We start from the raw sequence: 17,710 nt of genomic DNA on the forward strand, positions 1-17,710 counted from the left end.
GCCACCAATGCAGCGCCCGGGGAGCAGTGTGTAGGGATGGTACCTTGCTCAGGGGTACTTCAGGGTAGCCGTTCAGTGGAGTCGAACCCCCGACCTTCCGATCATGGGGCCACCACTCTACCTACTGAGCTATCCCTGCCCCTGTGTGTGATATTTATATTTGTGCTTTGTCTTTATTGTCTTTCCTCAGGAGAACAATCTCAAATAGCTGAAGACCTGGTTAGCATGGTGATTGAGGACTCCTAGCCATTTAGCATTGTGGAGGACAAAGGATTCAAAAGATTTGTTAAATCATTAAATCCTAGCTATGTTCTCCCCACTAAAAAGGTCATAAAAGCAGTGAAACTTCAGTTTTTACAGAATGAAATGTGAACAGGCAGGACTGAGGCTCAAAGCCTCAGTGTGTAGCTGTCCATACCTAAACGTTACAAAAGCACAACCACTGTCCACACCACAACCACACCTCACCTCACAGTAAATGATCATTTCCATTTTAAGCATTTCCAAATAATCATTTTCCATACTGCCAGTATAAATATACACAGTATACTGCCATCACTACAATATACATGTTTTACACACTCCTTTTGTTGTTGACATTTACAGGCTGTGTGCAAAAGGCCACACTCTTCAAATTCATGCCAACTAATATTTTTACGTCCAGTAGGTGTCCTACTAGAGCAAATGAAGCTTCAAGAAGCTTTGCGCTGGGATGAACCAATTGGATGAAAAGCTTCAGTGCTTCATGAAGCTTTATCTACCCATCACTAATCAACAATACTCGGATGTAAGCACCCGTGTATAACACAATAGGCAAAATTACGCTTGCTAACCTTTCCACATCACAGGCTTCTCATTAAAGAAACATTTTTTTTCAAATACTCACCATGATCTGAGACCGTTTAAATATTTTGTTACTCTGAAAATATGGCAGTATGAAGCTAAACCTTTAGCTTGACGGCTAAAGCAATGCTAAGATTTACACGGAAACGATCAGCGGACATCGTTAAAGTACTATTGGTCTACATTCTTCTTCTGTGGTAGCAGCCTGGGCAGAGTAACAGCCAACTTTAAACTGCGCCATCTGTTGGCACAAATTACAGTAGAAAACATTATTGCGACAACACGTTTTTTGGGGAAAAATAACAGAGATTGAAACTTTATTGATAATTTGTCCAAATTGAAAAATGCCCTCCTCCAAAAATATCACGTGACAACCTCATTGCCTTACAGAATTATGACGTCACACACATGTAGAATCTTACCACCATTCTGATCCTTTGATCCTTTGATCCAAAAATCTATAAATAGCGGTGAAGAGCAACGACTTTTAGTCCGTTTCTCGCAGCATTGATGTGTGCAGCATTGAACCGTTCGCCAGAAAAGCCTTTTGAAATATTTGGATCCTTTGCAATTCTAACTGTATCCAGACCCAAGATGTCTCAAACAAATCCAAAGGGACAAGAAGTTGACCCCTACACTCTTCCCTGGGATGAGCCACTAGACTCTTCCCTTTCCTCTCTTCCTTGGTGTGACCAAGTCGAACTAGAGGAAAAGCGTTTGGAAGAAATGGAGGATGAAGCGCTCAGAAACACCGAGAAGATTAAGTTCTTGATGGAGGAAAATGAGCAAAAGAGCGCTCAGCTAAAAAAGTTGTCATACCAGCTTCAAGAAAAGGAAGCTATTATTGAGGAGAAACAACAAGATCTCCATGACATGGACAAAAAGAACCAGGAGCTCCAAGGAAAGCTTGATGAAGCCCTGCAACAAAATAAAAAACTTGTCCAAGAGAAAAAACAAGACGGCACGAAGAAGAGAGGGCTGTACAGCAATCTCCAAGAAATGGAGCTAATGTACAGTGTATACAAAAAAAAGCTTGATCGCACACTGCTAGAAAATGAAAAGCTTCTCCAAGAAAAAAGGCAACAGGAGTTAAAAGAGAAAGAAATGCATTCCAAGCTTCAGAGCATCAAGCAACACAATGAAAGCTTGCAAGGAAAGCTTGATGAAGCTCTTCGACAAAATAGAAAACTCCTCCAAGAGAAGAAAGAAGATGGCATGAAGAAGAGAGGGCTGCACAGCAACCTCCGAGACATGGAGCTAAAGTACAATGTTGACAAAAAAAGGCTTGATCGCACAGAGCAAGCAAATGAGAAGCTCCTCCAAGAGAAAAGGGAACAAGAAAGCAAACAAAAAGAAATGGATTCCAATCTTCAGAGCATCAAGCAACAAAATGAAAGCTTGCAAGGAAAGCTCGATGAAGCTCTGCGACAAAATAAAGCAGTCCTTCAAGAGAAAGAGCAGCTGGACAGAAAGCAGGGAGACATGGAGTGCCAACTCCAGCTCATGGAGGGAAATGACAGGATGCTGCAGGTAAAGTTCAATGAGACACTGCACAAATATCAAGACCTGCTTCAAGAAAGAGAACAGCTGGTCAGTAAGCAGAGAGAAGAAAAACTTCTTCTCCAGGAGTTTGAGAAGAACAACCAAAACCTGCAAGAACTTTACAACAAACTGAAGTTCAAAGCATCTGAGCTGGAAGGAGAAAATGAAAAACTACAAAAACAGGAGGTAACATCTAAAGTGCTGACAGAAAGGTTGGAAGAAAAACAAGGCGAAAAAGAAGAAGTGGTGAAAAAATGCAACAAGCTGCAGAAGCAAAACACCGAAACAATCGAGGAGCTGATCCTCATCCTTGAGAAAAAGCAGAAAAAGAAAAAACGCTTCTGCTTCTTCTCGAGGAAGAACACTCCTTCTCTCACTACTGCCAATGTCACCTCTTCTTCCCCCACCTCTATTCCAGCTTAATTCCCCCCCCCCCCCCCCTTAACTACTAACACCTCTCCCATCTCCCTCCCCTCTCTTCACAGTCACCCCCCAACCAGTCCCGACAGTTGACTGCCCCCTCTAGAGCCTGGTTCTGTCATAGGTTTCTTCCTTTAATTTTAAAGGGAGTTTTTCCTATCCACTGTCGCCTAGTGCTTGCTCGGAGGGGATTGTTGGGGTTTTCTCTCCTCTCTCCCTTTACATCCCACCCACCTTCTCTTTTTTCTTAACAATTGAACAATTAAAAACAATTGGCTGCTAATTAAATGTGTCAAATCAATGTCTTTATTCAAGAATACAAGAAATGGGTAATAGCTGCATGTGTGTTTGTGTGTGTGCATAATATGCATACTTTACGTGTTGGATCCAAATCCCACAAGGAATTAAATAAAACAAGAAGACAAACAAAAACAAATATTTCTCTCCCTTCCCAGGTCAGGAATCAGGATGAGGAAGAAATGAGGTCAGATCAGTGCAGGTTTTTGCACTACTGACATAAAGTTTCTGCTGATTAAAAAAAGTATGTCGATATTTCTGAAATACATTTGCAAACAAATAACTTTGACAACTTGTGTTTTTTCATAAAAGAAAAAAGAAAAATCAGAGAGCAGAGCTGGTAAAACAGCTTAGCTCCGCAGGTTACAGGAGATCAGATGCCAAATACTTTTCATGACAGTCTTCGTTATTGCATAAATCTCCCCTTTTATCATTGATCAGTAAATCACTGCATATACATTCATCTAACCGTTATAATTTCATGAGTAAAGATTCTCAGATGACTGAATGGCGGTTTTAGTAAATGTTGAACTTTATTGTGATTTCTATTTTTAGAATCAATAGCACACATTTTGATTTAGTTTTGCAAGCTGCTGATTTCACACAGATCCACTGCCCAAACGTGCCTTTGAGCTTTTCATCATTTAACAAGAATAGGCTCAGGCAATCATTGTGTAATTAGGCTTTGGGAAGGTCTGGGGACAGGTATGATGGTGGTGGTTTTAAAGCACTGTGGCACAACAGCTTGACTCAGGGAGATGTTAAAGATGCCCGCTAGGACATCAGTCAGCTGGTCAGCACGGGCTCCGAGCACGCGTCCAGGTATATTGTCTGGTCCAGCAACTTTGTGTGGGTTGACTTTAGTGAGAGTCCTTCTCACACTGGCCGTGGACAGGGACAGCACTTGGTTGTCTGGCAAGGGGCTGGCCCTCTATAGTCCATCTTGCGTCCCACTTAAACAAGTGCGTGTTCACACTGCCCCTGGATGTCCTGGCCTCTGAGGTTAAGGTGTACGGCTCCTGGTTGTCAACTGACCAATTTATCATGGCAAAGTCTGTGGTGGACAAAAAGATAAGAGGCTGATTATAAAAATGATCCATGCACGCCTTATGACCTACAGCATGTACAGTTAACACAGCTAAATGGCTGTGAAATTGTAAAATTACTTTTGAAATAAAGCTATTCAAAGTCAATTAACTGTGACTATAATAATAGCAATGTTAGCCAGCAAACAAAGCGTTAGCACTAATTAAAATAAGCTGCTAGGTGATGTTACCGTTTCAAGTTCTCTCATTGTTTGACATGTAGGGCAGATATTTTGGTGACACTGAGATTAGCCAGACACTAAACAGCAGTGTAATATCAACGCTAGATTAGATGTTTTCTAATCCGATAAAATGACATTATTCCTGTTTATAGAAGATGTTTGTCGTCTGTTTGTTTGACTGACAGGAACAGGAAATAGTGGTTGGAAATTACTGTTGGCGTTACATGAGGGTAAAGAAGGGCTTTAAGCACCTGGGTAAAAACTGGACCCATGATGAAACACTACAACAAGTACAACATATTCTTCAGTTTTAATATGTGACCATACTGTGCAGACTGCTGATGAGTTACACGGTTACATTTCATTAGTCATTGTTAAACTAAAGTGGTAAGCAGTTACTTTATCCTTTCACTTAAAATTTCCAGGAAAAACACTACCTTGGCTACTTTTGTGCTTACATTTGATCTATGCTGGGTCACTACTTTTGCACTATAATGCTGCTGCTGACACCTTGGTTCACACTGACAATTAGAAAAAAGCTGATATGAAAAGAAGGATGGAAAATGCCTGGAATTTAGTTACACTTGCAAATACTGCTGCCTCCAAACTGCAAGCATCAATAAAATGTTACAGTATTGTTTTCTATATCTGTGCATATATCCTTATTGGTAGTTTTCTCGAAATAGAAGATCTTCATTTTTAAAAAAGAAAATCTCTGATAACATTGCTGAAGCTAGCGCCCACCCCTACTGCGCGTACTGCAAATATAAAACTGATATATACTTACATCATGAAGCAGTTGATGTTTGGTTTCTGACAAATACAGTAAAGAGGTGCGTTCTCCCCCTCCATACCAGTGTTCTCAGGCACTGGTACATGGTCAGTGTCAGACACTTCACTGTCCTACAACATACCACATAGGACCACATTAGAAATGACATGTATGTAGACATGCTAATTATACCTGGCTAAATGGATGCAGTAACAAAATGTTACTTAACTACTCTAGTTATTAGTTTCCAGATGTGTGCAGTTGCTCCAGTCTTACTGACAGTATACTGTTTCAAACACCAGTGCCAACATTTTATTTTTTAAATCTTAGTATGATTCTGCACCAAGACTTGTGGCCTGTTGCTCGGTAACTTATTGTCTGACTACATTAACTACAGTTCATAAACATCATTCATTTTCTCCTACTTATTTTATTCAGGTTGTATTCCAGCTGTCATAGGGCAAAAGTACACCCTGGACAGGTCGCCAGTCTGTTGGAGGGTTATTAGAGAGACTCAGACAACCACTCACACCAACAGCCAACTAACCTAACCCCGCGCATGTCTTTGGAGTTCAACACCAGTCTGGCCGAATCACAGATAAGCAGGGTGTCTGTGCTGCAGAGCACAGCTGTGTCAGAGACTCTTGACATGTTGTTGCGCCCTTATTCGTATTACTGAAACCATATATCTATTCTAGCTCACCCTAAAACTGTGGATAAAATTAATCTGTTAATAAACGTGGTCAATTATTTGGGAATGTTCTGGCAAGAACGTCGCATTCTTCCGGTGGGGAAACTAATCATAATACATAGTAATTATAATAATAATAACAATAATAAATATAATCACCGGTAAAGTCAGTTAGCGAACACTACTGGCATGTAATGCCAATGACGACCATTTCACAAACTGTCGAAAATGCTCAAAATGTTGTCGGCACCAAAAGTGAAGGGCTGACAGTTGTGTTATATACGAACCGTAAGCGCTAATGTTGGTTAGCATCAGCTAAAGCGAGGAAGTTTGACACTTGCAGAGGCAGTGAACGCAGAGAGAGCTTAAAAACGCATTGTGTGGTTTTTTAGTCTTTGCTTCGTTGCTTTGGGATTTATTTTTTTTTTGCATTAAGACGTTGCCCACAAAATTACAGATATAACGGTGACTTAGCTGCTCGTTGGATAAACCCATGGACCTTAGAAAAGATCAACAATACTCGGATGTAAGCACCCGTGTATAACACAATAGGCAAAATTACGCTTGCTAACCTTTCCACATCACAGGCTTCTCATTAAAGAAACATTTTTTTTCAAATACTCACCATGATCTGAGACCGTTTAAATATTTTGTTACTCTGAAAATATGGCAGTATGAAGCTAAACCTTTAGCTTGACGGCTAAAGCAATGCTAAGATTTACACGGAAACGATCAGCGGACATCGTTAAAGTACTATTGGTCTACATTCTTCTTCTATGGTAGCAGCCTGGGCAGAGTAACAGCCAACTTTAAACTGCGCCATCTGTTGGCACAAATTACAGTAGAAACGATTATTGCGACAACACGTTTTTTGGGGAAAAATAACAGAGATTGAAACTTTATTGATAATTTGTCCAAATTGAAAAATGCCCTCCTCCAAAAATATCACGTGACAACCTCATTGCCTTACAGAATTATGACGTCACACACATGTAGAATCTTACCACCATTCTGATCCTTTGATCCAAAAATCTATAAATAGCGGTGAAGAGCAACGACTTTTAGTCCGTTTCTCGCAGCATTGATGTGTGCAGCATTGAACCGTTCGCCAGAAAAGCCTTTTGAAATATTTGGATCCTTTGCAATTCTAACTGTATCCAGACCCAAGATGTCTCAAACAAATCCAAAGGGACAAGAAGTTGACCCCTACACTCTTCCCTGGGATGAGCCACTAGACTCTTCCCTTTCCTCTCTTCCTTGGTGTGACCAAGTCGAACTAGAGGAAAAGCGTTTGGAAGAAATGGAGGATGAAGCGCTCAGAAACACCGAAAAGATTAAGTTCTTGATGGAGGAAAATGAGCAAAAGAGCGCTCAGCTAAAAAAGTTGTCATACCAGCTTCAAGAAAAGGAAGCTATTATTGAGGAGAAACAACAAGATCTCCATGACATGGACAAAAAGAACCAGGAGCTCCAAGGAAAGCTTGATGAAGCCCTGCAACAAAATAAAAAACTTGTCCAAGAGAAAAAACAAGACGGCACGAAGAAGAGAGGGCTGTACAGCAATCTCCAAGAAATGGAGCTAATGTACAGTGTATACAAAAAAAAGCTTGATCGCACACTGCTAGAAAATGAAAAGCTTCTCCAAGAAAAAAGGCAACAGGAGTTAAAAGAGAAAGAAATGCATTCCAAGCTTCAGAGCATCAAGCAACACAATGAAAGCTTGCAAGGAAAGCTTGATGAAGCTCTTCGACAAAATAGAAAACTCCTCCAAGAGAAGAAAGAAGATGGCATGAAGAAGAGAGGGCTGCACAGCAACCTCCGAGACATGGAGCTAAAGTACAATGTTGACAAAAAAAGGCTTGATCGCACAGAGCAAGCAAATGAGAAGCTCCTCCAAGAGAAAAGGGAACAAGAAAGCAAACAAAAAGAAATGGATTCCAATCTTCAGAGCATCAAGCAACAAAATGAAAGCTTGCAAGGAAAGCTCGATGAAGCTCTGCGACAAAATAAAGCAATCCTTCAAGAGAAAGAGCAGCTGGACAGAAAGCAGGGAGACATGGAGTGCCAACTCCAGCTCATGGAGGGAAATGACAGGATGCTGCAGGTAAAGTTCAATGAGACACTGCACAAATATCAAGACCTGCTTCAAGAAAGAGAACAGCTGGTCAGTAAGCAGAGAGAAGAAAAACTTCTTCTCCAGGAGTTTGAGAAGAACAACCAAAACCTGCAAGAACTTTACAACAAACTGAAGTTCAAAGCATCTGAGCTGGAAGGAGAAAATGAAAAACTACAAAAACAGGAGGTAACATCTAAAGTGCTGACAGAAAGGTTGGAAGAAAAACAAGGCGAAAAAGAAGAAGTGGTGAAAAAATGCAACAAGCTGCAGAAGCAAAACACCGAAACAATCGAGGAGCTGATCCTCATCCTTGAGAAAAAGCAGAAAAAGAAAAAACGCTTCTGCTTCTTCTCGAGGAAGAACACTCCTTCTCTCACTACTGCCAATGTCACCTCTTCTTCCCCCACCTCTATTCCAGCTTAATTCCCCCCCCCCCCCCCCCCCCTTAACTACTAACACCTCTCCCATCTCCCTCCCCTCTCTTCACAGTCACCCCCCAACCAGTCCCGACAGTTGACTGCCCCCTCTAGAGCCTGGTTCTGTCATAGGTTTCTTCCTTTAATTTTAAAGGGAGTTTTTCCTATCCACTGTCGCCTAGTGCTTGCTCGGAGGGGATTGTTGGGGTTTTCTCTCCTCTCTCCCTTTACATCCCACCCACCTTCTCTTTTTTCTTAACAATTGAACAATTAAAAACAATTGGCTGCTAATTAAATGTGTCAAATCAATGTCTTTATTCAAGAATACAAGAAATGGGTAATAGCTGCATGTGTGTTTGTGTGTGTGCATAATATGCATACTTTACGTGTTGGATCCAAATCCCACAAGGAATTAAATAAAACAAGAAGACAAACAAAAACAAATATTTCTCTCCCTTCCCAGGTCAGGAATCAGGATGAGGAAGAAATGAGGTCAGATCAGTGCAGGTTTTTGCACTACTGACAGAAAGTTTCTGCTGATTAAAAAAAGTATGTCGATATTTCTGAAATACATTTGCAAACAAATAACTTTGACAACTTGTGTTTTTTCATAAAAGAAAAAAGAAAAATCAGAGAGCAGAGCTGGTAAAACAGCTTAGCTCCGCAGGTTACAGGAGATCAGATGCCAAATACTTTTCATGACAGTCTTCGTTATTGCATAAATCTCCCCTTTTATCATTGATCAGTAAATCACTGCATATACATTCATCTAACCGTTATAATTTCATGAGTAAAGATTCTCAGATGACTGAATGGCGGTTTTAGTAAATGTTGCACTTTATTGTGATTTCTATTTTTAGAATCAATAGCACACATTTTGATTTAGTTTTGCAAGCTGCTGATTTCACACAGATCCACTGCCCAAACGTGCCTTTGAGTTTTTCATCATTTAACAAGAATAGGCTCAGGCAATCATTGTGTAATTAGGCTTTGGGAAGGTCTGGGGACAGGTATGATGGTGGTGGTTTTAAAGCACTGTGGCACAACAGCTTGACTCAGGGAGATGTTAAAGATGCCCGCTAGGACATCAGTCAGCTGGTCAGCACGGGCTCCGAGCACGCGTCCAGGTATATTGTCTGGTCCAGCAACTTTGTGTGGGTTGACTTTAGTGAGAGTCCTTCTCACACTGGCCGTGGACAGGGACAGCACTTGGTTGTCTGGCAAGGGGCTGGCCCTCTATAGTCCATCTTGCGTCCCACTTAAACAAGTGCGTGTTCACACTGCCCCTGGATGTCCTGGCCTCTGAGGTTAAGGTGTACGGCTCCTGGTTGTCAACTGACCAATTTATCATGGCAAAGTCTGTGGTGGACAAAAAGATAAGAGGCTGATTATAAAAATGATCCATGCACGCCTTATGACCTACAGCATGTACAGTTAACACAGCTAAATGGCTGTGAAATTGTAAAATTACTTTTGAAATAAAGCTATTCAAAGTCAATTAACTGTGACTATAATAATAGCAATGTTAGCCAGCAAACAAAGCGTTAGCACTAATTAAAATAAGCTGCTAGGTGATGTTACCGTTTCAAGTTCTCTCATTGTTTGACATGTAGGGCAGATATTTTGGTGACACTGAGATTAGCCAGACACTAAACAGCAGTGTAATATCAACGCTAGATTAGATGTTTTCTAATCCGATAAAATGACATTATTCCTGTTTATAGAAGATGTTTGTCGTCTGTTTGTTTGACTGACAGGAACAGGAAATAGTGGTTGGAAATTACTGTTGGCGTTACATGAGGGTAAAGAAGGGCTTTAAGCACCTGGGTAAAAACTGGACCCATGATGAAACACTACAACAAGTACAACATATTCTTCAGTTTTAATATGTGACCATACTGTGCAGACTGCTGATGAGTTACACGGTTACATTTCATTAGTCATTGTTAAACTAAAGTGGTAAGCAGTTACTTTATCCTTTCACTTAAAATTTCCAGGAAAAACACTACCTTGGCTACTTTTGTGCTTACATTTGATCTATGCTGGGTCACTACTTTTGCACTATAATGCTGCTGCTGACACCTTGGTTCACACTGACAATTAGAAAAAAGCTGATATGAAAAGAAGGATGGAAAATGCCTGGAATTTAGTTACACTTGCAAATACTGCTGCCTCCAAACTGCAAGCATCAATAAAATGTTACAGTATTGTTTTCTATATCTGTGCATATATCCTTATTGGTAGTTTTCTCGAAATAGAAGATCTTCATTTTTAAAAAAGAAAATCTCTGATAACATTGCTGAAGCTAGCGCCCACCCCTACTGCGCGTACTGCAAATATAAAACTGATATATACTTACATCATGAAGCAGTTGATGTTTGGTTTCTGACAAATACAGTAAAGAGGTGCGTTCTCCCCCTCCATACCAGTGTTCTCAGGCACTGGTACATGGTCAGTGTCAGACACTTCACTGTCCTACAACATACCACATAGGACCACATTAGAAATGACATGTATGTAGACATGCTAATTATACCTGGCTAAATGGATGCAGTAACAAAATGTTACTTAACTACTCTAGTTATTAGTTTCCAGATGTGTGCAGTTGCTCCAGTCTTACTGACAGTATACTGTTTCAAACACCAGTGCCAACATTTTATTTTTTAAATCTTAGTATGATTCTGCACCAAGACTTGTGGCCTGTTGCTCGGTAACTTATTGTCTGACTACATTAACTACAGTTCATAAACATCATTCATTTTCTCCTACTTATTTTATTCAGGTTGTATTCCAGCTGTCATAGGGCAAAAGTACACCCTGGACAGGTCGCCAGTCTGTTGGAGGGTTATTAGAGAGACTCAGACAACCACTCACACCAACAGCCAACTAACCTAACCCCGCGCATGTCTTTGGAGTTCAACACCAGTCTGGCCGAATCACAGATAAGCAGGGTGTCTGTGCTGCAGAGCACAGCTGTGTCAGAGACTCTTGACATCAATGTAGCGTTAAGGATGCGGAGCGATGGGTGCACTAACGTAATGAAATTATGAGAGTGATCGTCATTGTCTCTATGTTGTTGCGCCCTTATTCGTATTACTGAAACCATATATCTATTCTAGCTCACCCTAAAACTGTGGATAAAATTAATCTGTTAATAAACGTGGTCAATTATTTGGGAATGTTCTGGCAAGAACGTCGCATTCTTCCGGTGGGGAAACTAATCATAATACATAGTAATTATAATAATAATAACAATAATAAATATAATCACCGGTAAAGTCAGTTAGCGAACACTACTGGCATGTAATGCCAATGACGACCATTTCACAAACTGTCGAAAATGCTCAAAATGTTGTCGGCACCAAAAGTGAAGGGCTGACAGTTGTGTTATATACGAACCGTAAGCGCTAATGTTGGTTAGCATCAGCTAAAGCGAGGAAGTTTGACACTTGCAGAGGCAGTGAACGCAGAGAGAGCTTAAAAACGCATTGTGTGGTTTTTTAGTCTTTGCTTCGTTGCTTTGGGATTTATTTTTTTTTTGCATTAAGACGTTGCCCACAAAATTACAGATATAACGGTGACTTAGCTGCTCGTTGGATAAACCCATGGACCTTAGAAAAGATCAACAATACTCGGATGTAAGCACCCGTGTATAACACAATAGGCAAAATTACGCTTGCTAACCTTTCCACATCACAGGCTTCTCATTAAAGAAACATTTTTTTTCAAATACTCACCATGATCTGAGACCGTTTAAATATTTTGTTACTCTGAAAATATGGCAGTATGAAGCTAAACCTTTAGCTTGACGGCTAAAGCAATGCTAAGATTTACACGGAAACGATCAGCGGACATCGTTAAAGTACTATTGGTCTACATTCTTCTTCTATGGTAGCAGCCTGGGCAGAGTAACAGCCAACTTTAAACTGCGCCATCTGTTGGCACAAATTACAGTAGAAAACATTATTGCGACAACACGTTTTTTGGGGAAAAATAACAGAGATTGAAACTTTATTGATAATTTGTCCAAATTGAAAAATGCCCTCCTCCAAAAATATCACGTGACAACCTCATTGCCTTACAGAATTATGACGTCACACACATGTAGAATCTTACCACCATTCTGATCCTTTGATCCAAAAATCTATAAATAGCGGTGAAGAGCAACGACTTTTAGTCCGTTTCTCGCAGCATTGATGTGTGCAGCATTGAACCGTTCGCCAGAAAAGCCTTTTGAAATATTTGGATCCTTTGCAATTCTAACTGTATCCAGACCCAAGATGTCTCAAACAAATCCAAAGGGACAAGAAGTTGACCCCTACACTCTTCCCTGGGATGAGCCACTAGACTCTTCCCTTTCCTCTCTTCCTTGGTGTGACCAAGTCGAACTAGAGGAAAAGCGTTTGGAAGAAATGGAGGATGAAGCGCTCAGAAACACCGAAAAGATTAAGTTCTTGATGGAGGAAAATGAGCAAAAGAGCGCTCAGCTAAAAAAGTTGTCATACCAGCTTCAAGAAAAGGAAGCTATTATTGAGGAGAAACAACAAGATCTCCATGACATGGACAAAAAGAACCAGGAGCTCCAAGGAAAGCTTGATGAAGCCCTGCAACAAAATAAAAAACTTGTCCAAGAGAAAAAACAAGACGGCACGAAGAAGAGAGGGCTGTACAGCAATCTCCAAGAAATGGAGCTAATGTACAGTGTATACAAAAAAAAGCTTGATCGCACACTGCTAGAAAATGAAAAGCTTCTCCAAGAAAAAAGGCAACAGGAGTTAAAAGAGAAAGAAATGCATTCCAAGCTTCAGAGCATCAAGCAACACAATGAAAGCTTGCAAGGAAAGCTTGATGAAGCTCTTCGACAAAATAGAAAACTCCTCCAAGAGAAGAAAGAAGATGGCATGAAGAAGAGAGGGCTGCACAGCAACCTCCGAGACATGGAGCTAAAGTACAATGTTGACAAAAAAAGGCTTGATCGCACAGAGCAAGCAAATGAGAAGCTCCTCCAAGAGAAAAGGGAACAAGAAAGCAAACAAAAAGAAATGGATTCCAATCTTCAGAGCATCAAGCAACAAAATGAAAGCTTGCAAGGAAAGCTCGATGAAGCTCTGCGACAAAATAAAGCAATCCTTCAAGAGAAAGAGCAGCTGGACAGAAAGCAGGGAGACATGGAGTGCCAACTCCAGCTCATGGAGGGAAATGACAGGATGCTGCAGGTAAAGTTCAATGAGACACTGCACAAATATCAAGACCTGCTTCAAGAAAGAGAACAGCTGGTCAGTAAGCAGAGAGAAGAAAAACTTCTTCTCCAGGAGTTTGAGAAGAACAACCAAAACCTGCAAGAACTTTACAACAAACTGAAGTTCAAAGCATCTGAGCTGGAAGGAGAAAATGAAAAACTACAAAAACAGGAGGTAACATCTAAAGTGCTGACAGAAAGGTTGGAAGAAAAACAAGGCGAAAAAGAAGAAGTGGTGAAAAAATGCAACAAGCTGCAGAAGCAAAACACCGAAACAATCGAGGAGCTGATCCTCATCCTTGAGAAAAAGCAGAAAAAGAAAAAACGCTTCTGCTTCTTCTCGAGGAAGAACACTCCTTCTCTCACTACTGCCAATGTCACCTCTTCTTCCCCCACCTCTATTCCAGCTTAATTCCCCCCCCCCCCCCCCCCTTAACTACTAACACCTCTCCCATCTCCCTCCCCTCTCTTCACAGTCACCCCCCAACCAGTCCCGACAGTTGACTGCCCCCTCTAGAGCCTGGTTCTGTCATAGGTTTCTTCCTTTAATTTTAAAGGGAGTTTTTCCTATCCACTGTCGCCTAGTGCTTGCTCGGAGGGGATTGTTGGGGTTTTCTCTCCTCTCTCCCTTTACATCCCACCCACCTTCTCTTTTTTCTTAACAATTGAACAATTAAAAACAATTGGCTGCTAATTAAATGTGTCAAATCAATGTCTTTATTCAAGAATACAAGAAATGGGTAATAGCTGCATGTGTGTTTGTGTGTGTGCATAATATGCATACTTTACGTGTTGGATCCAAATCCCACAAGGAATTAAATAAAACAAGAAGACAAACAAAAACAAATATTTCTCTCCCTTCCCAGGTCAGGAATCAGGATGAGGAAGAAATGAGGTCAGATCAGTGCAGGTTTTTGCACTACTGACAGAAAGTTTCTGCTGATTAAAAAAAGTATGTCGATATTTCTGAAATACATTTGCAAACAAATAACTTTGACAACTTGTGTTTTTTCATAAAAGAAAAAAGAAAAATCAGAGAGCAGAGCTGGTAAAACAGCTTAGCTCCGCAGGTTACAGGAGATCAGATGCCAAATACTTTTCATGACAGTCTTCGTTATTGCATAAATCTCCCCTTTTATCATTGATCAGTAAATCACTGCATATACATTCATCTAACCGTTATAATTTCATGAGTAAAGATTCTCAGATGACTGAATGGCGGTTTTAGTAAATGTTGAACTTTATTGTGATTTCTATTTTTAGAATCAATAGCACACATTTTGATTTAGTTTTGCAAGCTGCTGATTTCACACAGATCCACTGCCCAAACGTGCCTTTGAGTTTTTCATCATTTAACAAGAATAGGCTCAGGCAATCATTGTGTAATTAGGCATTGGGAAGGTCTGGGGACAGGTATGATGGTGGTGGTTTTAAAGCACTGTGGCACAACAGCTTGACTCAGGGAGATGTTAAAGATGCCCGCTAGGACATCAGTCAGCTGGTCAGCACGGGCTCCGAGCACGCGTCCAGGTATATTGTCTGGTCCAGCAACTTTGTGTGGGTTGACTTTAGTGAGAGTCCTTCTCACACTGGCCGTGGACAGGGACAGCACTTGGTTGTCTGGCAAGGGGCTGGCCCTCTATAGTCCATCTTGCGTCCCACTTAAACAAGTGCGTGTTCACACTGCCCCTGGATGTCCTGGCCTCTGAGGTTAAGGTGTACGGCTCCTGGTTGTCAACTGACCAATTTATCATGGCAAAGTCTGTGGTGGACAAAAGATAAGAGGCTGATTATAAAAATGATCCATGCACGCCTTATGACCTACAGCATGTACAGTTAACACAGCTAAATGGCTGTGAAATTGTAAAATTACTTTTGAAATAAAGCTATTCAAAGTCAATTAACTGTGACTATAATAATAGCAATGTTAGCCAGCAAACAAAGCGTTAGCACTAATTAAAATAAGCTGCTAGGTGATGTTACCGTTTCAAGTTCTCTCATTGTTTGACATGTAGGGCAGATATTTTGGTGACACTGAGATTAGCCAGACACTAAACAGCAGTGTAATATCAACGCTAGATTAGATGTTTTCTAATCCGATAAAATGACATTATTCCTGTTTATAGAAGATGTTTGTCGTCTGTTTGTTTGACTGACAGGAACAGGAAATAGTGGTTGGAAATTACTGTTGGCGTTACATGAGGGTAAAGAAGGGCTTTAAGCACCTGGGTAAAAACTGGACCCATGATGAAACACTACAACAAGTACAACATATTCTTCAGTTTTAATATGTGACCATACTGTGCAGACTGCTGATGAGTTACACGGTTACATTTCATTAGTCATTGTTAAACTAAAGTGGTAAGCAGTTACTTTATCCTTTCACTTAAAATTTCCAGGAAAAACACTACCTTGGCTACTTTTGTGCTTACATTTGATCTATGCTGGGTCACTACTTTTGCACTATAATGCTGCTGCTGACACCTTGGTTCACACTGACAATTAGAAAAAAGTTGATATGAAAAGAAGGATGGAAAATGCCTGGAATTTAGTTACACTTGCAAATACTGCTGCCTCCAAACTGCAAGCATCAATAAAATGTTACAGTATTGTTTTCTATATCTGTGCATATATCCTTATTGGTAGTTTTCTCGAAATAGAAGATCTTCATTTTTAAAAAAGAAAATCTCTGATAACATTGCTGAAGCTAGCGCCCACCCCTACTGCGCGTACTGCAAATATAAAACTGATATATACTTACATCATGAAGCAGTTGATGTTTGGTTTCTGACAAATACAGTAAAGAGGTGCGTTCTCCCCCTCCATACCAGTGTTCTCAGGCACTGGTACATGGTCAGTGTCAGACACTTCACTGTCCTACAACATACCACATAGGACCACATTAGAAATGACATGTATGTAGACATGCTAATTATACCTGGCTAAATGGATGCAGTAACAAAATGTTACTTAACTACTCTAGTTATTAGTTTCCAGATGTGTGCAGTTGCTCCAGTCTTACTGACAGTATACTGTTTCAAACACCAGTGCCAACATTTTATTTTTTAAATCTTAGTATGATTCTGCACCAAGACTTGTGGCCTGTTGCTCGGTAACTTATTGTCTGACTACATTAACTACAGTTCATAAACATCATTCATTTTCTCCTACTTATTTTATTCAGGTTGTATTCCAGCTGTCATAGGGCAAAAGTACACCCTGGACAGGTCGCCAGTCTGTTGGAGGGTTATTAGAGAGACTCAGACAACCACTCACACCAACAGCCAACTAACCTAACCCCGCGCATGTCTTTGGAGTTCAACACCAGTCTGGCCGAATCACAGATAAGCAGGGTGTCTGTGCTGCAGAGCACAGCTGTGTCAGAGACTCTTGACATCAATGTAGCGTTAAGGATGCGGAGCGATGGGTGCACTAACGTAATGAAATTATGAGAGTGATCGTCATTGTCTCTATGTTGTTGCGCCCTTATTCGTATTACTGAAACCATATATCTATTCTAGCTCACCCTAAAACTGTGGATAAAATTGATCTGTTAATAAACGTGGTCAATTATTTGGGAATGTTCTGGCAAGAACGTCGCATTCTTCCGGTGGGGAAACTAATCATAATACATAATAATTATAATAATAATAACAATAATAAATATAATCACCGGTAAAGTCAGTTAGCAAACACTACTGGCATGTAATGCCAATGACGACCATTTCACAAACTGTCGAAAATGCTCAAAATGTTGTCGGCACCAAAAGTGAAGGGCTGACAGTTGTGTTTATATGAAAAACTGCAAAAACAGGAGGCAACATCTAAAGTGCTGAAAGAAAGGTTGGAAGTAAAACAAGCTGAAATAGAAGAAGTGGAGAAAAAATGCAACAAGCTGCAGAAGGAGAACACAGAAACAATCGAGGAGTTGAAAATCCTCATCCTCGAGAAAAAGGTGCTCGTGGTAAAGCAGCTGGAGAAAAAGAAAAAACGCTTCCGCTTCTTCTGGAGGAAGAACACTCCTTCTTTCACTACTGCCGATGTGTCAGATCAATGGCTTTATTCAAGAATACAAGTAATGGGTAATAGCTGCATGTGTGTTTGTGT

At 40.5% G+C, this 17,710-nt stretch overlaps 3 long non-coding RNA genes across 3 annotated transcripts; all 3 read right to left on the reverse strand.

Annotated features, from left to right (window-relative positions):
• Positions 1-3,088: 3,088 nt before the first annotated feature.
• On the reverse strand, positions 3,089-6,770 carry LOC113017284 (uncharacterized). Its single transcript, XR_003271439.2, has 3 exons — positions 6,458-6,770; positions 5,157-5,272; positions 3,089-4,156 (listed from the first exon to the last, which is right to left on the reverse strand). It is a non-coding gene; the product is annotated as an uncharacterized LOC113017284 (long non-coding RNA).
• Positions 6,771-9,177: 2,407 nt separating this feature from the next.
• Positions 9,178-12,417, reverse strand: LOC113026075 (uncharacterized). The gene is made up of 3 exons (XR_003272867.2): positions 12,102-12,417; positions 10,724-10,839; positions 9,178-9,723 (listed from the first exon to the last, which is right to left on the reverse strand). It is a non-coding gene; the product is annotated as an uncharacterized LOC113026075 (long non-coding RNA).
• A 1,880-nt stretch (positions 12,418-14,297) lies between these two features.
• Positions 14,298-16,504, reverse strand: LOC113017277 (uncharacterized). Its single transcript, XR_003271438.2, has 2 exons — positions 16,365-16,504; positions 14,298-15,365 (listed from the first exon to the last, which is right to left on the reverse strand). It is a non-coding gene; the product is annotated as an uncharacterized LOC113017277 (long non-coding RNA).
• Positions 16,505-17,710: the final 1,206 nt, after the last annotated feature.

This window comes from Astatotilapia calliptera, chromosome 3 (assembly GCF_964374335.1).
Source record: "Astatotilapia calliptera chromosome 3, fAstCal68.1, whole genome shotgun sequence".
NCBI lineage: Eukaryota > Metazoa > Chordata > Actinopteri > Cichliformes > Cichlidae > Astatotilapia > Astatotilapia calliptera.